At 41.9% G+C, this 23938-nt stretch overlaps 1 long non-coding RNA gene across 2 annotated transcripts in view; it reads left to right on the top strand.

Annotated features, from left to right (window-relative positions):
- Positions 1-652: 652 nt before the first annotated feature.
- The window catches only part of LOC123374783, a 35136-nt gene continuing 11850 nt past the window's right edge, over positions 653-23938 (top strand). For both annotated transcript variants that reach the window (XR_006581198.1, XR_006581197.1), the window contains exons 1-4: positions 653-758; positions 14222-14290; positions 17054-17278; positions 19740-19818. This is a non-coding gene — a long non-coding RNA (uncharacterized LOC123374783). The remainder of the gene's footprint in view (positions 759-14221; positions 14291-17053; positions 17279-19739; positions 19819-23938) is intronic.

The following is a 23938-nucleotide window of genomic DNA, read 5'->3' as shown; positions in this document are numbered from 1 at the left end:
TTAGCTTTGCAGGGTCCCCTGTGGCATGGAACCTGAGGCAGTTGCCCTGCTTGCCAATCCCTAACACCAGCCCAACACTTATGACCCCCCCCTGCCAAAACTTGTCCCATGAGCCCCCTAGGAGCCGCAACCCCCAGGTTGAGAAACACTAATCTAGATGAGTTGAGTATCCCCTGGAAGACCTCTGAGTACCCCCAGGGGTACACATACCCCTGGTTGAGAACCACAGTCTTAAAGTAATATTTACATAAAATTTACAGTTAACTTGGATAGACTCAGATCTATGCTTGTAAACTAAATTAGAACCAAGATAAATTTAATAAAATTACTGTGACAGATATTGCAACTGCATGGAATATTCGGGGGGGGGGGGAACACATTGTATGAAACTTATGTATCATTGTGGGCCAGGGATTGCATGCAACTCCAGGCAGGAGGGTTATCACAGCTCCTCCAGGAACTGAAAACTTGGGTGGGGAGGGGGGAGATGGGTGATTACAACCTAAGTGATCCATCTTAAACACCTCTAGAGACATACCACACCCTGGGGAGGCTTGCATATACAGGTTCAAACTGAGTTTTCCAGACAGCAAGAAGGGGTTTTTGCTATACAAAGGCTTGGTTTAAACTGACTCCCTGCCTTCTTTCTGATTCAGCAAATGGAGGCCCCAGGGACAGAAGATCCTGTCCAACCTTTTCAGAAGGATTGGATAGACATGGGCCTACTAGGGCCCCATAAGACTGACTGATCACCTCTGGTAAGCTTTTAGCATTGACTATAGGAGCTTTTATTTGACTCTTTGATGCTGTTACCTTAAGAATAAAGGTGCTTGCTTAGAAAGAGCTGTGTGATAACATGTAACTGCTGGCAAAACGCTGTTCATAGCCTTCAGAGAGAGAAAGCAAAGCAAAAGTGCTGTCTGTTAGGCAGACTGGCTTGCTGGGGATATTGCAGCATATGGCAGGGAGCTCTGCTGCCTTAAAACCCCCATTCCGGAAGGAATGGGATCAGGGTCCCTGCCCAGAGACAGGTGTTGGCTAGAGACCTGATACCTGGCTGGGAATTCATGGAGTGGACTACAGAACTGTGACAATTTATTTCTAAATGCCGTACATATTCATTTACTCATGATTTGATTGCCTCCTTCTTTACCCAATAACAAAACAAAAATGCATGAAAAACCAGAAGGATAATATCTCACATGTTAAAGTATCCAATATCTATACAAGAGAAACATAATTAACCACTATAATTATGATGAATAAAAATGTATAACCAGTCTAATTCAGTTAAAATGATTGTCTTAAGGTTTTCCTTGAGGCTACTTGGAAATGTCTCATCCTCATGTAATAAATTCTGTCTGAATAAACTTCCAGAAAAGGGTTTGCCATATGCTGTTTTGTTGGAACTTGTTCTCGTTAATATCATCTCTTTCTTAGTTGCCCACTAAGTTTATTAATACTTAGAGTATTAATCAGATCTTCCATGTTATCTGAGCTCACAAGTGCTTCTCTGGTCTCTCTCTGAACCCCAGATTGCTGAGTGCCCATCTTCAAGAATGGCCAGCTCAATACTCCATTGTTGGTCTCTATTTAGTAGCAGATTGCTGTTACCTCTTCCCAAAACTAAAGCACTTTTGGCCATCCCCACACTACAGGCTGGACACTGCTTTCCACTTGTACTGAAAGAGGGGAAATGCAGATGGTGACACTGCAGAGGCAATTGTTAAGCTGGAATTGAACCACTTTTGTACATTGTCCTCCACCCACCTCTCCCTGGGAAGGGAACAGAGAGACAAAGCAAAGGCACCATTTTGTTCAGGGCTATCTTGCTCTTCAGTTTATGGAGTGCATAGATATCTTGGCAGTAGGCTATATAAATAGATAGCCTTAGATAGACAGAACTGGGTTGCATGCCTTGCATGCACCCAGAAGTCCTGCCACGGCAAAGCATGGTGCTGAAGCTCCTGGGGTCGAGATGGGTGTAGGAGGAGATGGAAACAAGGGAGCAGCCACTCTGCTTGGTATGATACTAAGCCTGTGACTTTTAGGCCATTGCCTGGCCTCCCCACTGGGCTCTGCAGCTTTAGACTTCTTGTCATGGTGTTGGGCCAGTGGCTGAGACTTTCTTCCTCTGCCAGCCAATTAGCACCCTCCCTACCATTAGCCCCTCTTCTCTTCAGTGAAAGGTCAGAGGGAGGGCTCACTGGCAGCTAGCAGGGGAAGGAAAGAAGGAGACTTTGCACCTCCAACAGCAGCAACAAATGGCATAGTTCTGCCTGTGAGGCGCCTGACTCAGAGCCTGGGTGTGAGGAGAACCTGGGAGCTATGTGTGGGGGAGGGGAGCATGGCTGGAGCAGTGGACAAGAATCAAGGGGGTATGGCTGGAACTGTATGAGATGAGGGAAATTAATGAATTTGGAGAGGGGAGGATTAGTATACTGAAGTGCCTAATTTGATAGTCTGTGCAGCTACAGTACTATCTTTCACAGTCAGGCACAGGAGCAACAGTTGGGGAAAGGGGAATGGGAACACAGGAAGAAGAGTGAAATGGCAATCACAGATGCAGCAGCAGATGAAGGGGAGCATGGGCACCGTAGCAGGAGGAAGAGAAGATACAGCCGCAGCAGCATGTCTAGTGCAGGCCTTGTGAGCATGGTGATGGGGAGAATTGGGAGGGGTAAAGATGTGCAGGAGGGTCTCTGAGACCTGTGGGGAGTGGAACAGACAGAGAAGGAGGCAGAAGGGAACAAACAGGAGGGGTGGTGAAAGACAGAGTGTACTTTGTAGGAAGGGAGGTTAAGCTCTTAGCAGCAGAAGAGTCCTGACACACCCTGGAGCTGTCAGGAGATTATCAGACCTTGTCTGCCCCCAGACATGTGCAAATGGAAAATATTTTATTTCCCTCTAGGCCATGAGCAGGCATATATATATATTTACATAAACTCTGCATATATCAGTCGACGGGGACAGGGTGGGGCGCTACGTAGCTAGGTCTGCATGATATCCTCTTAACCTGGTGGATTTCTGAGAGGATATGCACCCTCCATACTTTCTGCTCCCTCCCAGAGTGGGGGTATGGTGTGGGCATGGGAGCAAAGGGAGAACAAGTCAGGGCAGGGCTCCTGAAGAGATGCCCACAAGGAGGATGAGAGATTTTGTACGTAGGGAAAGCGGAAGTTTGAAGCTGGCTGCAATATGGGTCTGTGAAGAGAGCTGCTTTACAGCTGGCTCATTACTTAGAGCCTAATATCTTCAAGTGTTTTCAGTGTAGCACTGCAAATCTCAGAACAGCATAGAAGAAAATACTTGGCTGCTTACTTTCGCTGACATCACGGATTATAGCAGTGGCCAGCACTCCTACATTAGAAAGTATTTTGGTATTAATTAACTAGTGGGTCTCTTCCAGCCGCATTTTTCACAGGAAGTATATCCCACACCTGCCCCTCCTCATCTTTTTTTGGCTTCATCCCTTGGCATTTACTCAGGAAGGCTCATAAAGTGTGTGCCAATACCACTTATGCTGGGCCAAAGTCATCTCTTGTGTAACTTTGCTCAATTCAGTGGAGTTACGCCAAGGATGAATTTAGCTCACTATCTCTGTGTGGTATAAGCCAGTGCTGATGCAGATTAGATTCAGATCAGTGCTGATGATGCACCCATGTATAAGGCAGAAACGACTCATTCTTAGTGGGCAGCTAGTGGTCTTGCAATGCACCCACGTATGCTATCCATTAAAATGAGAAGGTGGCATTACAGCTGAGTTCTTCCTTTACATTTCATCACCTCCCTCTCGAGGTGAGAAATATGTTTGGTTTCACAAGTCAAAATAACAGCTTAGCTAGTAAAAACTGCTTTTCAGTAATGGCACAAATTTCAAGTAACTACACTACTCAGAGTGCAAAGGGATTCATTATTTTTCTTTTCATGAAACTGATGAACTTAAGAGGCATTGGTTCACATTAGCTGCATGTAAAGTGCAAACTAGGGCATTTTTAGAGCCTGTATTAATCTATGGGGAGGGTGGGCAAAGTCCCAGGGCCACAATAAAAAAGGGGCAACATCCATCTGTCAAAAAATGCTGAGAAGAAAGACATTCATGAGTTTTCACATTTTCCCATTTGGCTCAGCTGAATTATGCTATAGCCAGCTGGATGCAGCTCTCTGTTCACTTGGACACTGTATCTGTTGCATTTTCATGTACACTTGAAGTTATGTCTGCTTGTTGAATTGGTGACAGTTCTAGGCAGACCTCAAGGAAATACCCTGGAAGATGAAGGTTTCCATTAGTGTACCTACAAAAGAAAGGGTAAACTGAAAGTTTTTTCTTTTAATTTCCTTCAGAACTAAGCCTATTGCCTGAAACTTCCCAGCCAGAGACATTCTTATTCTTGTCCAAACATTTCTGGTTTAATATGGTTGTTAACTAGGGCATTCAAACATGGGCATTCCCATTCTTATTGACCACGTTATCCAGCATGACCATAATTTTCCTCACTATGAGCTATGTTACCAAATACATAGACTTTGTATGCATCTGGGTCTTACTTCGATAAGTCTCAGGCCATTTCAAGCATGGAACATGTTTATCTGTATTCCATTTTGGGCTGGATTCTTAAACCTCTATTCATATTTGTTAGCCTTTATTCATGTGAGTAGTTCTAATAAAGTCAGTGGAACTACTCCCATGAGTAAGAGCTACCCAGAGTGACTGCGTTGGAAGGATTTGGCCCTGTCTCTTTACAAGAGTAAAATATGTAGGTTGAAAAAGAAACATTTTTGGAACTTTGTAGTGGATAATAGATGACACAGTCAATCTATGTTATCCATTATACATCTGTTGCACCGTTTTTAAAAACAAAATCCATACAGTGAGACCAAAAACATGATCTCTTCTAGCTATGTGTTGTTTATTTCTGAAAGACTTATGTTTTGTATTTTGTTATTTTCAAGAATATTTTGGGGCCATTCTCCTAGCATCACATTCCCTGTGAGTTTGTGTAGGAGCAATGCTTTTTCTGCATAGCTCCCTGTTGTTTGGCGTTGCTAGAATGAGAAGATGACTTTACCCTTTCACTTCCTTGGCAGTGGGGAAATCTGCAGCTTCTTGAGTATGACAGTGTGCTCCAACATCAAACCCAACAGTTGTGTTATCACACTCATCTTGTGTGTGTAATCTGTGACATCCTATCAAACGAGCTTTGCCTGATAGTTTAAGGGCAAAGCATATTTACTGTAGAACAGGGAACGACTATGCTGGGGGGCTGGTGTATATGGTGATTTTAGAGGAGATCAAACAGTTTATCTGGTTTGAAATAGTTGTGTTTACACAACGCAGTCCATCACTGCACACTAGCCCCACATTTGCCATGAACTCTGGAGTCCTCTTGTGAGGTGGACTAGGTTTGCCGAGGTCTATTGTTCATGCGGATGCAATTGCTGTACATCACTTTGTTTCCATGCTTCCAATCGTCATCCCACAGTGCTTTGTAGTTCAACCATTACTCACCTGTCCATTCACCTGTGTGCCCTCCCCTCTCTGCTGTCAAGTTCCCAGCTGTTAACCCCTATATAGACATTCCCTGAAGTAGAGAGAGAAAAATCTGGGCATTCTAGAGTTCTGTGTTACACTTTAATTCAAGTATGTATCATACATATATTAAAATCCTAATTCTTAACTAGCGTAAAGATCATTGAGATTAATAAACTTCCTCTCTTATGTATGCAATTTCTGTATTTCAGTTCACGTAGGCAAAAATTCAATAAAAAAACTTAATGTCGGTTTATAAAGAAAGTTGGAGTGATATGTCTTAGTCTAAATTCAACTGAGTTTCCTCTTGGAAAAAAAATATAGCTGTCAAAAGTAGTGCTTCTTTGACTGTAAAGACTAACTATCACCTTTTGGTACATTTGTTATCATGAACACCACATGTTATCTATGGGGAAATTAAAGATTATAGAGCTCATTTCCAATTCTAATGGCCTGTAAACAAAATAATATTAAAACAATTTGACTCATAATCTGTTGTTATTGATTAAAAGAAAGTCAAGAGAGTTATAAAAAACATAATGACATTGACATAGTAGATTTTCATTCTAATATAAAGTACAGCCATAACTACATTTAATATATAAATGCTTATACAGAGAAACTTTAATGAATGTTAGAATAAAAAGGTATATATATTTACAAGTGAAAATGATTCTTAGATATGGAGTATATCATTTAAATTAAATGCAATTAATATCAACCATCTTTTATTACTTATTTTAGATCACATATGCCTGAGAAGCTATGCACATTTACTAGTTGTGTCTTGCTCTTTCAGTCTGAATTAAAAAGAAGAGAATGCCATATGTTGAACAGTAGTTCCTTTGTTTTATTTTGAACTGGTTATTCTAGTGCTGTAAGCACAAACATTGGCACAGATTTATTTTACAAGGTGCAGACAACATTTAAATCCTAATTCTTTAGCTATATAGATCGCTAAACTACAACACAAACACCATGCAATGGCAGAATATTTACATGGGGCCTTAGAACTGATGTCCTGTTGGTAATAAGGATCAAAATGACATTTTGCAATGGTAGAGCTAGTTCTGAGTCATTTTTCTTTACAGCTGGGTTATTGCCAAATACCTCTTTGATTCAATTTCATTGGACCAGGATCTCTAGTACAGACAAGCTGTGCTCAGTGCAGGACTAACAGGAGGAAGCAAACGTGGCTTTAAACCACCATTACATTTTCCAGATCCTGGGGCTGGATGGGGATAGGCCAGTCTCCTGCCTTAATTAGAGCAGATTGTAGAGAGAGGTTTGTAGAAGATTATAATTTAAAGTCACTCCCTCATAAGGGACAGCATTGTGAACATAGGAATTTGGAGATGTGCCTTGGAGGTGGGCATTGAGAACACCACATAGCTGTATGCAATAGCTAACTACAGATGTTCTTCAGTTTGTTTTAATAAAAATTTTTTTAGTCCTTTCTCATTCACTGGTTTGTTATTGAATGAACCCCAAGATTGTTACACAGGTTGCCTGGATTCCCATGATTCCAAGGGACCATTCCAGCATTTGGGAATTACAAGGGCATAGGGACACACTAGCCAAGCTTCCTTTGCACTGGAAACACCTCTCATGCTACAGGCTAAAAGGGGTAGTGGTGTACAGATGCCATGCTCGCTCTACACCTTGGAAGGAATCCCCTTACACTGGGAAATCCTCAGAGAACCAGATGCACCATGTTATGGCTGCTTTGCACCCCCAGAACAGCAAAAGGCAGCCTTACTGGGGCCAAGAATCTGGCCCATTGTATCTACTTAAAATTCTGAGGTTGAAATTGGATAAGAGACTCTTCACTTTTTGACTCAGACGTTTGCTATGCACTAGAAAATGTGCCCACTAATGTGGGAGTCTGGGACATTTTTAGTACATATAATAGTAGGGAGCTGTATTTGTGAAAGTCTCCAGATTGATGCTCTTCTCTCTCCACAGAAGAGATACAACACAACACAACACAGGCAGTGGCAATGCAAGCTTTCTCAGCCTTCCAGTGTGTCTCAGTTCTACACTAGCAAGACCATCTCCGAGGAGTAGATCATTTCCCAAGTCCATTCAATCGGCTCAGATTCCTAACAAGGTTGCTGTGACAGGCTGGCAGTGTTTGACTGAAACACTGCCTGTTAGCAGGTGTTGGCAAAGCTGCTGGGATACAGTTAAGCAAGTTTTGCTTACTGGGGCAGGCAGCTCCTTACCCTAATGACATATAATGGAGGTAGGGCTGTCTAGAGAGAGGCCAGACATTAATTTAGAGCAGGTTGGGAAAGGCATCAGCTCCCAGGTGCAAATTAGTGCCAATTGTAGTAGTATCAGGTTTGTGTTATGGACTCTTGTCCAGCAGGAACAAGAATGAGATCACCAATATAGTTCACCGAGACTGCCATCAGATAGTATAGACTTTCTGCCATTACTGATCAGTGGTGGATTCAGAGTGGAGATTTATTGATCAATTTAACTTGATAAAAGTATAGGAAGGTTCCTATCTGAGGCTTTGAGATAAGTTACAAAAACAAATTGAATAAAACAAAGACAGCTAACCACCTCAGCAGCCCTCAACAAAACTCTACATCCCACAAAACTACAATCCCTATGCCAACTTCAAACTCCACCTTTCAAACACTTGCATAAACAGCACCACTAGTCCTCTAAGATGTCTATTCCTTTGAGTATTATTGGCACATTCCAGTGCAGCTTTCTAAAATGGCTAGTAAATGTCAGAATGCCATCCCACTTCATCCTCCAGGGGGGAAGGGTTGTTTGATTGTTTGAGAGTTTTTGATTTCTCACCTAGGTTTAAAGAAGGCTCAGTGAGATGCCTTCATCTTTATCCTGATCTCTGTCTGCCCTCTTGTGTGCAAAAAGGACAACATGCTTTAATGGCATAATCCTTGTTCTGAAGTCAGTGACAAAACTTCCATTGAATTCAGTGGGAGCATGAAATAACTCTTTGCACTTCTATGGAAATAATAACTCTTTGTAACAGAAGTACAATCATTCCAATGTCAACTCATTCAATGGATTGCTAAAAATACTTTACTTATGCAGGAAGCTTGCCTAGATGAAAAGGCTACATTCTTTGAAGTGGAAAACATTCTAGCTATTTGAGCTGACTGAATGCTGCAAAAAACTATTCTGCAAATATTTGTTCAACTTTTCAAATTAATTAACTCTGGCTACATTCACACCCCTTTTGTGTTTTCCTTCCATGAACATTGAAGCAATTGAGTTTTTCCTTGTGTGTATGTTTGTAGCAAACAAATTATAATTTGCAGATGGTGACTTTTACATTTGATTTTCACAATGATTGGTACCAGAAACATGACAAACTATTTTTATCCAGTCAGGGAACAGAAGCAATACATGTGCTTTGGGACCAATCATGACTAAACTCAAGAAAATTGTAATTTGTTCAGACAGTCCATGAATGGAGAGGTGAAATTAATCAATTAAATTAATCATTCAGTTTGTGTTAGGTGACTTTAAATTTGCCTATTGTTTGACTTAAGGCTAGCAAATGCTTGAACGAGATTGCAATTTAATTTGGAGTTTAAAATGGCCAAACCTGTTCTGCTCCCTGATTTTTATACAGAAATTGAAAAATTGTGATACTTACTCCAATAACTTATCAAATACGTGAAGGAAGAATGGTGTTATATGAAGTTTTTACTTTTGCTTTGCAGTGAAAACTGATTATTCATTGCACGGGAGTAGCCTGTAGAGGCGCCATTGTGCTAGGTGCTTACAAGCATGAAGTGTAAAGACTGTCAATGCCCTAACTGGCTCATAATCTAGATTGACAAGACATAGCAGGTGGATGAGATGAACAAAAAGGGAAGGAAGTGGAGAGTATGAAGTAGCAGTTCATTAAACAAGTTATTGTACAATCAGCAATAGTCTCAGCTCACCACTTCTTAAAAATGTAATGTATTGGTGCTTTGTAGACAACATGGTCAGAGGTGATGGGGAATTTTGATGAATTCCATATGTTTCAAATATCTTAAAATATGTACTAGACATTCCATCTAAATTTTGTTGAACTTTGCTAATCACTTGCATTTCATAAAAACGGATCATTTCTTGAAACTGCAGATATTTCAACAGCTTTGCTCTTACTTTGCTAATAATATTGATCCATACTTGTAGAAGCAGGTGGGCCAATGTAGAGAGAGAGAGAGAGAGAGAGAGAGGGAGAAAACTGGTAGTTGGGGCTGAATGCAGCTGAGAGAAAAGTGGTAGGCAGCAACTGTGTCCTAAAAAGTCAAGTAACTCTTAAGGATGGACTTGCGCCATATCATCTTTATTACATGGGATTGAGACTGACCATTGTTGGAAAGGAATGGGGGAAGGCTCTTAAGTGGAAGAGTGAACAATGCTAAGGCTGCAGTTCAGCAAGGTACTTAAGTACATGCATAACTTTTAGCACATAAGTGGTCTTCAAGCACATAAGTAACTTCAGCGGGTCTAGTCATATGCTTAAATACCTTGCTGAATCAGGACCTTAGTGCCCTCTTTTGCTGTCTTTTAATCTTATGATAATGGCAACAGTTTTCAAAACCCACAAGAAAATGCCTTTATAAAGTCAGACTTCTTGATTCTGTCCACCACCTGTCCTGAAATTTGTGAGATCATTTTTATTTTCCAGTGTGTATCTTGTGTCCTATACCCTTAGCTTGGCAGACTATTAATTAGTTCCAGGCATCACTGTGTCCTGGCTCACTATCTTGGCAAAGTGACATTGTATCTTCTCTTCATGTCATTGCATGATGATGGCAACCTCATTGTGAGCTAGTAATATCATTGCTTGAGGATGAGTGTTAGGTTGCACTGAAGCACGATGGTGTTGTCCAATGTGCAGCTCATTCCACAAAGATTTGCAGCTGACTGTAGTGCTTACTACTGCAAGGTCAATGGGACTGTTCACTGTATTAAGAACTATGCTCCATAGAAGAATTTGCACATAGGCCCCAGTGCAATAAAGCATTTCTATTCAAAGTAATACTTCAGCGCATGCTCACCTTTAAGCATGTGCAGAAAGCTCATTTGAAATCATTGGAATTTCTGCACATGCTTAATTGAAGCCTGAATTAGGATGTCCTTCAGGGAAACTACAAATAGATCATAAGTCTGCTACAGACCTTTGTGAAAGGAGTTATCAACCAACTCAGTGGCAGGAATGTGATGCCTGGCACCTTGAATATGTTCTATGGCTATTGTGGGGCTCATGCAAAAAAATTGGTTTTTTTTTTCAAAAATTGTTTAATCATTGAAAATACTTCTAAAATTGCTAAAGTAACTGCATAAACTTCAATTACTTGCATGTGTCACCCATGAAAGAAACTGCCATTGTTATTACAAAAGCCAATACTTGTCTGCTGGTGATGGATGGGAATGAATGAGAAGTGAAAGTTATTTTTATTCTTAACAGCCCAGCACCACAGTCAGACTTTCAGCCTCTTAATCAATCAGTGTCAGACAGTGTCACAGTCGCTAAGCACCACAGTAAGCATTTCACTAGTCTATTACTTCTATCACTCTCCCTGCTGTGAGAGGGACTTTTTTTCTGAATTCCATTCTTCAGAAGATAAGCTAAGTTCTTGTGAAGGACCATCTTCCTGCAAATGCAAGCCCTGCAGTGAGTGCATGGCTGTCTTTGAGAACTCAAAATGTCTGCTATCTTCTCTGGTTGTATGGGTATGGCAGATGCATCTTTAGTGAAGGCCTCAGGGCTCAGATGAAAAAAGCATGTTGACAGTCTTGTTTTGATCATGAAGGCTGGGGTACAAACAGCTTATTAACTGTGTAAAACTTTTAGGCTAAAATCAGCCAAAACTTGAGGGGACAAGACAGATTGCCGAAGACTCCATCGTTCAAACTACCCATAGAAGTGAAACTATTTTCATTGCTTGGCAAGGCCTGGGAGAATTTTGTTCTATTTAAAAAAAAAAAAAAACCTTCCTCCATTTTCTTGCTGGGATTGTTTGTTCAGCAGGCTAAAATTCAGCTTCTGACAAGGCACTACAGCAGTAAGGACTTATCCCTTGACCTTCATCTTCATTGTTGCCTTTAATGAGATAAATGAAACCAGAACCGACCTGTAGAGAGGTTAGCTGGAGCTCATCTCTCTCTGGGGTAACAGGGAACCACATCACCTCACTAAATTTGGGAATAGGTCTTGCGAGGAATTAGTCTAGCCATGGGAGTCTTCCACTTCACTGCATCCCAGAGTGGGCTCAGAGCTCCCTCCCAGAGCTCCGGAGGGACTTGTCTTTCTCTGGGGTGGCGGGGAACCACACTGCCTCACTACACGACCCAAAATGAATGTTTTGCTATTTAACCTTATACTCAACATAAAGTTTTACCACAGTAAGGTGACCAGACAGCAAGTGTGAAAAATTGGGACGGCAGGTCGGGGGTATTAGGAACCTATATAAGAAGAAGACTCAAAAATCGGGACATCTGGTCACCCTATACCACAGAGTTCTAATGTACATCTCTGTTTTCCTTCACGGATGGTCAAAGTGACCTGCAGAGAGAATGTTTCTGAGAAAGGATCACATAGTTGAAAGAAGTGGGAGAACAACAGAGATTTTTGAAAAACTGCATTGCCTTCGGTTGTTTGGAAATTCTTTGCCTAATGAATGAGAGTTTTATATGCAGGTGTTAGAGGAATGTTAGCCAAATACAGCTCTAGAGCTGGAGAGGTCAAATGACCAAGTCATTTACTTCTTCAGAATAACCAATGATATTTAATTGAGAGAGGCACAGTTTACTGCTCAGAACACAGGACTAAGGAATCCAGTGATAACAGAGGTCTAGTCCTCACGATACCGCTGATTCCCCTTTGTGGTCTAGGGCAGTGGTTCTCAATCAGAAGTCTAGGGCCCCCTGTGGGGGGTGTGTGCCCCAGCAGATTACAGGTGGTCCTCCAGGTGTTAGACTCACTATGGCCCAGGGAAGAAAGCCAAAGCCCCACCGTGCAGGATTTCAGCCTGGGGCCTCAAGCCTGACCTCTCCAGGCTGATTTTAAAGCCTGAGCAACTTAGATTTGCGGGGGGCCGAGGCAATTGCCCTGCTTGCTACCCCTTAACGCAGGCCCTGGCTTTAATATGCAGAAAAAAATAGTTGTGGCCCAGCTGGGCCATGGAATTTTTATAGCATCTTTGGGGGGCCTCAGAAAGAAAAAGGTTGAGAACTCCTGGTCTAGGGCAGATCACTCCCAGCTGGATTGCACGTGGCTGCTGCGGCATGTTTTGGGTGGAAGGCATAAGAAGCCGTCTGCCTCACATACCCTCTGTGCAGAGGCCAGACACAGTCACACTCCTCACTTAGTGCTCTTGGGGGCATAGGTCACTGCAGAAGAAGCCTATGCTCCCCTCACACACAGACCAGCAGAGGTGGCTGGGGGCAAGCAGGCTGCGCTGTGCCATAGGATCATGCAGAAGGTATGTGCTCCCCTAGTTCCAGGGAGCCCCATCACACATTGTGTCTGAGACAGATAAATCCTCAAGATTCTCTTGGGAGTAACAGTCACAACAACACCTAGTGCTCTACTTCTGCTCCCCTTTCTACAAATGGGATAACGTTACCTAATGTGTGTTGTGAAGATTAACTAGTTATTGTTTATAAAGCACTCTCAGCCTATGTCTACACTGTGAGCTAGAGGTGTGATTTCCCCTGCTTGTGTACACACATTGGTGCTAGTTCTCACTGAGTTAGTGCAAGGATAAGTAGCAGAATAGCTGCAGTAGCACGGGGAGCGGCAGCAGAGGCATGCCTTAATTCTGCTGAGTAAAAACACACCTGAGACTGGTGCCGTACTCAGCACAGCTAAACCATGCCTCTGCTGCTGCTACCATGGCTACGCTGCCATTTACACTCATGCTACCTTGATGAGAGGTTGTGCCAGTATGTGTAAATGAGCAGGGGACCCATACCCCTAGCTCATAGTGTAGACATAGCTTTTATACAGACCGCTTTTCATCTTAGGCTAAGTACAATTTTTAAAAATAATTGTCCATATTTCTTCTGTTCATTGGGTTCTTTAAAATAGACAATGAAGCATACAAGCTGAGGTGTTCTGAGGTAGTTTGTGGAAACCACTAGTGGCCTGCATTACTAGTTTACTTCACTATTGCATTTGGAAAGGCCCAATACAACCCAAGCGACCATTCTGAGTGACTTCCTTACACCAAATTACCACAGGGCTTTTCACAGCTCTTGCTTTTCAGAATAAAGTTATTTTGTTTTACTTTACCTGTTAGTGATGACTTATAAAGAAAAAAATGTCAGGCCCCCTGTCAGCAAAGGGACCTGATGATTTAACAGAGCTAAGAATTACAAGGATCTATTCTTTAGAGTAAATTTTTACATGATAATTACAGCCCTCCTGATGCCTTCTGGAAAACCATGAAAGGCATTCTGTTTAAAACTGTTTCTGCCTGTATGACATAATCTTTGGTATCTTATCATTCCTTATCACATTTACTGTGTCTAACACAATGGGAATAGGCCCCTAGGCATTAATGCCCTACAAATAATACATTGTTATTTCTAGGGATTTTTGCATGTGCCCTATCTCAGTTTAGGAGTTCATATGGTCCTCTTGCTTATTCTCCATACAAAGTAATAATTCTCTGCTTTTGAATTTATAATCATTTTCAGAACTCTGCCAATAGAGATGTCAAAAAGAGACGTTTATGACTTCAAGTGAGGAATAAACAGCAGGAGCAGGTAAGCAAGGAATAAATATCCAGGCTTCACACACATTTTGGTAGCAAAGAATAGGTGAGAAAAGAAAGTAGGGGTGGGTGGGTGAGGATGTATTGTGATATTTCTTCCAAAATGGAAGAGGGTTCAGCTGCTCTCTAGTGTGGATGATTCAACATGGAAACACTGCTAAATAGGAGTACAATGCAGACATGTTGAATATCTTGTTATGATACTTCATAATGGTTGAGCAGCCCCTTTGATAGAATCTGGAAGTCTCTTTTAGATTATTATGTATATTGATTTGTATGAGGATAACAGTTAGGGGCCCCAACCCAAGATTGGGTCCAAAGATTCTAGACACTGTACAAAGAGACAGTCCTTGGCCTGAGGGATTTACAGTCTGTGCAGATGAGACAAAGGGGAAGGGAAACAGAGATACAGAGTGATGAAGTGACTTGCCCAATATCACAGAGATGCGTGACGGAATGGAACCCAGTTCTCCTGACTCCCAGGCTAGTGCTCTACTAGATCTCACTGGGCTAGTATATGTCTACAATATAAGCACTACAGTGGCACTGCTGCAGGTATGCCACTGTAGCGTTAGTTACTTGCTACAATGGCGGAAGGATTTTTTCTGTTGCTGCACAATATCCATCCATTCGACAGGTGGTAGTGAGGTCGGCAGAAGAATTCTTCCATTGACCTGGCTGAGTCCACTGTGGGGGGTTGTCAACTTAAGTACGTCAAACAGGACGTGAGATTTTTCTCAGCCCTGAGCTATGTAGCTAAGTCAACCTAAATTTTAAGTGCAGACCAAATCTTCAAGATATTGAACAGTGGTAATATGTAGTTACTGTGATTTAACTGTATAAAAGATACATTCCTTGTTCCTTGTTTATCATTATAAAAAAATTCATGACAAGATTTAAAAGGACGCTGAGGTATTTGCTCCTCTGAGATATTATGAGGCACAAGGCATATTTACTGTATATTCCTCAAATCTTCCAAGCATGAAAGTATCTTATTAAACAACAGCCCTGAAATTATTTATTACTGAAAGACTGCTGAAGGGATTTCTGTTTAGGTCTGGAAAGAGATAGGGCCACTATAGAATGCAGCTCAGCAGTTTAATCTGCTTGAACCACACAGCAAAGTTGAATCTGTCCCTTTAGAACACTAGCCAACCAATCTGATTATAGAATTATTTATACATGCAACCCTTTTTTTCTTTATTTTAAATTCCAAGTAGATTGGAATTTGGCAAATATTGGAAGCTAAACTCAGTGACACAAAGAATATCATAAATGGAACAAAGTTAATCCAACTTCCTCTTGGAGTTTTTTAAAATATACACATATTAAAACGTTTAAATTACAATGCATATAATACACAGATGGTGAAGTTCACCCTAGCACAAGGCCCATGGCCCACTTAAGTTCCACTTAAGCCCTGTACTTCAGTGGTGCATGGGCCATGTGCTGGTCCTCACGGTGAATTTCACCCACTATGCATAAAATATAATGCATTCAATTTTTTTAAACAACTGTGTGTGCAAACTGGAATACGCTACTCCACTCCTGCTCCCAAGCCATCTAGCTATAAGATACCCCTCATATGAATCTGTATTGTCTTATATGTAATAGATGAGTATAGGCCATAAAAAGATATAGCTTTATAAATACCTTTCTCATACAAACATCGTCCGTTTTTGTGTCTCGAGTAACTGGGATACAAATGTATCTTCCTATGGACCCATATCCATACCAAGCTAGTGAGAAGGGAATGTAACCCAGCAGATCTCAGAAGATGTATGCAGACTTTAAGAAATCAATTCAGGAGTCCCTTATCTCCATGCTACCTCCTGGTTCTCACTCCCATGTGATATGCAGGCATGTCTCTTGCAAAAGCTGTGGTACACTGTGGGCACTAATACCAAACATTCTCCCACTCCCCACCCCCTACCAGAGGTGGGGCACACTTTGTGATGGAATGCCTGTAGTGTTGCGGGGGGGGGGAGAGGGAATGATACAATGGAGAATATGTAATGTTGTAGCCGTGTTGGTCCCAGGATATTAGAGAGACAAGGTGGGTGAAGTAATATCTTTTATTGGACCAACCTCAATAGAAGATATTACCTCACCCACCCCGTATCTACAATGGAGAATAGGCATTCTGTGCACAAAGCTGCCTTCCCATCTTGGCTCACCTTCAGACACTAGGAGTACGATCTATAATATGGATTCTTAGAGTGGTTTCGTGTGTCTGCATTAAACAGTTAGAGAGTTACTGTGCATAGCTTTGACTATTTACTTTGCCTTTATTTTTATGCAAAAGGCATACACCAGATTATGAATAAGGGCCTCAATCATTTCATTTTTATTTGTAAACCTCAGTGTTTGCACATTCTTATAATTTAAAGCGAGCCAAAAGGATTCTTGTTTTCAAAGTTTTTTTTAAAGTGTTCCTGGGCTGGGAGCCAGGACATCAAGTTTCTACCTATATGATTTTTTTTTTATGTTAGAAATCAAGACAAACCAGACAAGCCTTTCTGAAACAGGAATTTATAGTAGAAATCCTGATGCAGTCTGAATTGATACAAACACCATCTCTCTAATTTTGAAAAATGCCTTACAACTGGGAAAACAAAAAAAGACCTAGGATACAAAATTTAAAACTATAATATCAAGTCTGTGAAAGAAACATCTCTGGCTGCATAATGCCCTTCTTAATCACCTGAACTCTAACATGCTTCTAATGATCTAGTTTCTCATTTTTGTTCTATAGTCCATTGTCTTTTTCTTCGTTCTCGAATGGTTGTTTTGTGCTGTTAATCCGCGCTGCATGACAATACTACAGGATTTCTCCAGAGAAAGGACCCGATTCTTAGCCTGTCTATGCAAGGAACTCCGCTGGAGACCATGTTGAGTTGCACACGGCAGCCTGTAGCATCATGTTCAAGATCTCTCCTGGTGCTGCTGACAACCGATCCAGCACTAGTTTCAATTTAAGGTTATCCTGAGACTCCTCTTTCTAAATTCTCCATTTTTGCCAGCAGAGGCAGCTATTCTGAGTAGCAGTTAATTGTTGGCAATATTCATAAATTGACTATTTATTAGAGATAACAGGATGGTTACACTAGCAAGAGTCTTGCTTCAAAACCTGAGTTTAGTTTCACCTAGGACTTTGTCTCTTATTCAGCACAATTCATTCTTAAAGGATGAAAGTGCTGCTTTGCATCAGATAGGGGTGTGCGCTAAGGCCCAAGTTTTGGCTTTTTAGCCACATTTCTTTTCTTTTTGACAAGGGGAGTGAGATTTTGCTTGATTCAGCCACAATTCCCCCAGAAGATCCAGGGGAGGGCATGCTCATCTCCATGTCAGGCAAGCTCTGCTCATCAGTGTTGAGGGAAAGGTAGGATCTGGTGTGGTCCTCTCCCAATAGGATGCAAGTGCCATTGGCAGTGCTTGCTGGAAGTAGTGCCGTTCCTCCCCAAAAGCAGGAGAGTGATGAGAGTGGGAAAACATATGTACTGTTTCTTTTAAATAAATAAATAAAATCTCTAGTAAGAAGTCAAACAGGAGCTCGGCTATGGATGGTTCTAGGTAGAAGCTTTACAGTGGAGCAAAGAAAGACAGAGTGTCTTCAAGCACAATACTGTTTTCCTTTTAATAAAGGTCCCTGCTCAGTGCTATGAGAAAATGACTTGATATTGCTGTTAACGTTCAGCAGTGCAAAGAAACTAAAATGAGATTGGTGCTCTCTGATGCTAGGCACTGTACGAACACTTTGCAAACCATGAATATAAGAATGGACAGACTGGGTCAGGCCAATGGTCCATCTAGCCCGTATCCCATCTTCTGACAATGGCCAATGCTGGATGCTTCCAGGGATTGAACAGAACAGGGCAATCATCAAGTGACCCATCCCCCATTTTCCAGTTGCAAAGATTATTTCTTATCTAAACATACAAGATGACAAGGAGTGGTTGTAAAGTATTTTTATTATTTCCATTTTACACACAAGGAAGAGAAAGAACTTGCCTGAGGTTGCACAGGAAGTTTGTGGCTGAGCTGGTAATTGAAACCAGGACTTCTGAGCCACAGACCAATGCTTTAAGCACAACGCCATCTTGCTGTAATTCTGTGTGGCTTTACCTTTGTTGCATGACAAGGGAATTCTCATTTCTTTGAGTAGTCAGGCCATGCTCAGTCTGTTCACGTATATCCAGCTAATTTTAGAGTGGTTGTTACATATGTGTGGAATTCCATGTCCGTATCAGATATGAGACAGATAACCCCCAAGTTTCTGGTAGCAAATACTCTCTCATTGTCAACATACAATACAGCAAAGAGGGACAAGATATTGACTGGGTATGGCTATGCCAGAAGAGGTTTAAAATATGTTATCCCAAACCATTTTAATAAAGAACTGCAAAATAGCCATAGTGTAATGAGGTCAAATATTTACTAAATAATGCTGAGCATCCACATCAGTGAAATTACGGCCTGTATTAATCTCCAAGCACAAAGAGGGCTGAACAAAAATAACCCTGATTTTCTTTGGGTTAATCTGAGTCTCCATAGTGTCAATTCTGCCCTTGTGTCAGCATGCCCCATAAAGGGTAGAGAAAATAAGAAAGCAATTAGTAGGATCTGTGTGTAGCAGAAAACAGGGCACTTGATTTCAAATGTCTTCTGCATACAAGAAATAGACCTGCATATTGCAAAGACGCAGTGGTGGTTCCAGTGTGCTCTAAGACAAAGTCACACTGAGTCAGATTTTCCATTCCAGTCAAGCTCCTCTTACTGCAGGAAAGGAAGAGCTGGGGGAAAGGTGGGTTGGCAGCTCCCAGGTTTTCTCCCTCTGGGCTGCTCAGCTTAAACCTTAACTCTTCTCTCTTTAAAGACACAGATCCACCTCCTTTTTGGTAGGGTGGGGTAATAAACCATCTGAATCAATGAGTCTGCACTGCAGAACCCAATCAACCCATGCCCAGCAAAAACAACACAGAACTGGATCCTGTGGGTAAGCAGTGTCAGATGGTTAAACAAATATTACAAAGAAACTTTAGGGATTTTGTGGCTACATCACAAGTGAATTATTACTGCAGTTTCACACGTACATCACAATGAGACTCACTGCCCAAGGTGTTTGTCTATCTGAGCTCATGGATAAGTATATAATACCACGGGAAACTCTCCCCAAACTTTATGGTAAGTTGGCCTTCCTAAAAGCTCCCCTTATGGCAGAGTAAGATAACATTCTGCCATTCAGACAATCTAGTTCAGACCCAGTAGCTGCTGCAGGGAGACCTGTAATCATCCACCTTCTGATATCAAGGTTTCACATCTCTGAGCCAGTTCCTGGGAAATAATAAACCTTCCCTTGTATACAACCAGAAGAATAATCAGAGTGATTAAGGTTATATTGCAATGTGCCTTTCTGTATTTAAACCACTCTTCTCCCACAGAAACACTCATTACTTTCCCTGTACTTTTCAAGAGGCTGCAGAGCTGACAGTCGCATTTTCTGTATGGCCAGGTTAAACGGTATGTAAAGAAAATCAAAATATCCAGAATAGTGTTTCTGAAAATCAATATTATGAAGTACACAGTATATTAAACAGTTGGAAACAAACAAACCTGTGCTGTTACAAGATAACAAAATAACAGTGTCATTTTTGTTGTTTTGCTGAATCCAGTTCTTATTATTTATAACAGGGGTCGGCAACCTTTCAGAAGTGGTGTGCCGAGTCTTCATTTATTCACTCTAATTTAAGGTTTCACGTGCCAGTAATACATTTTTATGTTTTTAGAAGGTCTCTTTCTATAAGTCTATAATATATAACTAAACTATTGTTGTATGTAAAGTAAATAAGGTTTTTAAAATGTTTAAGAAGCTTCATTTAAAATTAAATTAAAATGCAGAGCCCCCCGGGCCGGTGGCCAGGACCCTGATTTATAATATAAGGGCCAGCTGAGAACAGGGCCTTCCTGTGCAGAGCACTCTACCTACTAGGTTTATTTGCAGCAGACAAGACCTGAGAAATTATACAAACAAGCCCACATCTGACATACTGAGATTCATAAAGAAATTACTCTTGTTTTTTAAAATATTTTTCTCTACTAACCATGTAATAAAGCATTCTTATTTACGGAGAGCGCCACAGTGACTGAGTACCTTCTAAAAGATGCTATATTCTTTCAGGTATTTAATGTAATAGTAATGAAGCGAATATAACTGTATAAATATCCACTGAATATAGAGCATTCTAAACATCAGTCTCTTGTTTTATAATATTTCTGAAATATCATATTGTTGGTATTGATACAAATGTCCTAATTTTGTTGTTTAAACATAGGAAAGAAGAGGAGACAATTTCTAAGATTATTTCCCTCTGGATTTCTTTACCTGGTGTTTTGAAGTGATTTAGTAAGTGGCATTCTCTTCCCCTGCCCACACTGCCTACTTAATATTCTTAGAGATCATTGCCGTACAGTAAGCAATGGTGGTTGATAGAGTAGGTGCCAGTCTTTTCCCTGAGCCAACAGCCTGGTATGGTGCTAAGAAGTAATGTGGTATTGGAAGTGCTGTAATATTAGGGTCCCAGCTATTTCTGGCCCCTGACACTCCAAGACCCTCTGCATGAAAATAGATGAGCCCCTGTGTTCTGCTTAATTCCAGCTTGGGATATCAGTCCTGACACCAGTGAAGTCAATAGCATTTTCCCATTGACTTCAGTGGGGCCAGGATTTCACCCTGTGCCTCTAAATTCCTTGTTACACTGTAGAATGTGGTGTGGAGAGAAAGAAGATAAAACTCATTTCTGTAGCCAAGTTATATTTCTATACATATATATTATATACAAGGATAGTTGGTGTCTAAAATCTCAGTTACTCAAGGCTTAATTTTTCAAAAGTGACTAGGTTTTCCAAGTCTTATCTTTTGGGTGTCCAGTTTGAGTTGCCTTAAAGGGGTGAAGTTTGTCATACAGCTGAGCACTAACCCCTCCCCCACCCTCACCCCCCCCCCAAAAATCAGACCCATTTACAGTGTTTGAAACTGGGCATCCAAACACTGAGGCACCCACCATCAATAGTCAAATTTAAAAATGTAGGTCAGTTGCACCAGCTCCTTCCTCCTCCAGAGCTAAATCCAGACAGTGGCCTTTCACATCAGAGCCACAAAAGTTAATGCTCTATTTCCATGAAGCCTTAAATGGATCATCCTCCATTTTGAATCCCAAAGAGCAGTGCAGAGAGTAGCCCAAAGCTGGTAAGTTCTAAGTGAATTGGGGTGGGTGTGGGGAAAGGATAAAAGAAGGACATGACAGATGCTAGGGTAGGGTGTGCACTCTCCTCAGCCTACCAAATAAAAACTCATGTCATGTAATAAAAGAAAGACAACAAACATACTTGTTTTTCTGGAGTCAGAGCTGTAACTTCAGCCCCTAGCTGTGTCTGCAGCTTCTTCCTTTTCTCCTCAGGGCTATGAGTCCTAGGTTCACCTACAAGGGCATCTGGTGCCACCCCCCAAGAAAACCCCTCATAGAGCAGAGAACACAGAGGGTTTGTCCCTTGGGAAAATATTTAATGCACAATCTGTTACAGAGGAGTGTCAGTCAGCGCACAAACAATAAAATTGCTATTACGAGTTCCAGCATAATAAAACAGTAACTGAAACTTTATTAGGTCTGGGGAACTTAGGATAGGAGAGAATGGAAAAGCAGATCACAATAACAAAAGACAAAAAACAATATATAAACTGTACAGCCAGTACAAACAATCCTGTGCTCCATCTCAAATAAACAGGGGTGTTGTAATGGGACATCTACCATGCAGTGGCATTTAAGGGGTTAACGGAGCCCTAGGGAGGCTGCGCAGGAAGCAGCCAACAGGAGGCGGGGCTGTGAGGAGCAGCCAGTCAGGGCCAAGTGGGCCCACAAAAGAAGAGCCACAGGGCAGAGCAGGGTCAGTTACTCCTTGGTGGTTAAGGAGGGAGGACTGGATGCCCTGCAGCTGGGTGGAAGCTAGCACCCTGGAGAGAGCAGTGCTGGGAAGGAACAGGGGAGCAAGAGGGAGCTCCTTTCTGGCTGCTACAGCTAGCTTGCTGAGGCCCTGAGGTAAGGGCAAAGAAGGTGCTGGGGCCGTTGGCTGGACAGTTGACTGCAGGGCCCCCTGAAGGGGGGAGCACAGATCATGACATGGCCGAAGTGCTGTGTCATGAAGAGGACGCTGCAGTCCTTTCAGTGACATGGGTCCGAGAGCAGGTGTGATGGTGGGTGAGGCACCATCGGAAGAGGGCGTACCAACCTGCACTGCTAATCCCCAAGATGGCCAGCAGGAGGCTCCAGTTTGGTGAGCGGAGCACCATCACATGTGTTATTACAAAGTATCCACACCAAGGATGGTAAGATTGTCCTTGTGGCTCTCTTGTCTGGATTCCAATGTGCATTTAGACTGTCTCTTGATAGTCTGTCCATGACTTTCCTCAGCCTTCTGGGTTTCTGATCACAGCTGAGATGACACTGTTTAATGTCCCAGAAATCCCGAAATGACTCAGTCTTCCTTTGGATAGGAATGTGAAGGTAGAAGGGTCCTCCCTGGCCATGATTCTTCTCTCCAGCTACACCCCAGAAAGTTTCTGAAACACCCCCAAAACCGAAAGTAAAACCAAATGGTTTGTCTCTCAGTTCTGGCTTATGATTGGTTCTGATAGTGTTGCTAGCTTGTTCTATCTGCCCCCAGGATCTTAGGCAATTTAGGAAACAGAATCCTGACTTCTGCTGTTATTGCGGCTCTAGTTCAGGGGCGAGTCTCCTAGACACATTGTGGTATTTCAAGAGCAACTTCTCCCAAGGGGTTAGAGGCATGTCACAGCTCCTTGTTTGAAGCCCCCCATCTCCCATGGATGCTGGATTCAGTGTACTTCCTCCTGTCTTAAATGATTGCAGTACATTATGAGGCTGTGCCCATGACACAACTGCCACCATCTGCCCCAGCTGCATTTCAGCACTGCAGTGGCTTTGGGGTCCTTTGGGATGAAAGGTGCTACATAATGGATAAATACTTATTGACTTTTCGGGCCCACACAATTAAACAGGCTCCCGTTTTGCAAGCCATAAATTATTGGTTCAAATATTAGCATTTACATGTCTGCTACCCTATTTTCAGACAAAATACATCTTACATGGACACCCTTAATCTTGGATCTGCAAAATTAGAGTCCATTTAAAAAAAACAGGCCCTTTAATCAGTGATAGAGACTATTCACTGGTTTTGCTCAGCAGGCTATTTTTGTCTGATCTATTTTTATAGCTCTGAGTAACTGCAGACACATCCTTGATTGCAGCCAATTGAGATAAATGCAAGTAGCAAATACACTGTTTTTTTTTCTCTCAAAGCACCATTTGGAGGGTCACAGGTTAGCAGGAGTGGGAAGGTCCATGGCAGGTGGGAGGGGAGGACTGGCCAAGAGTGTTTGCGTCAGGCCAGTTGTCTTGAGAAACCTGGGAGGAGCATACCATTTGGGGGTTGTAGGGATGTAAGAGCTGGGTTGTGAGCATATGGAACAGCTCCCCCACATTGAACACTTAGCCAAACAGAGGTGGAGCAGCTTGCTAGTGGGAGGTGCATGGGAATAGCTGTGTCAGCAGGGGAGGACAATGCA

Source organism: Mauremys mutica, chromosome 7 (genome assembly GCF_020497125.1).
Source record: "Mauremys mutica isolate MM-2020 ecotype Southern chromosome 7, ASM2049712v1, whole genome shotgun sequence".
Taxonomy (NCBI): domain Eukaryota; kingdom Metazoa; phylum Chordata; order Testudines; family Geoemydidae; genus Mauremys; species Mauremys mutica.
This window is presented reverse-complemented; position numbering and strand designations above follow the sequence as displayed.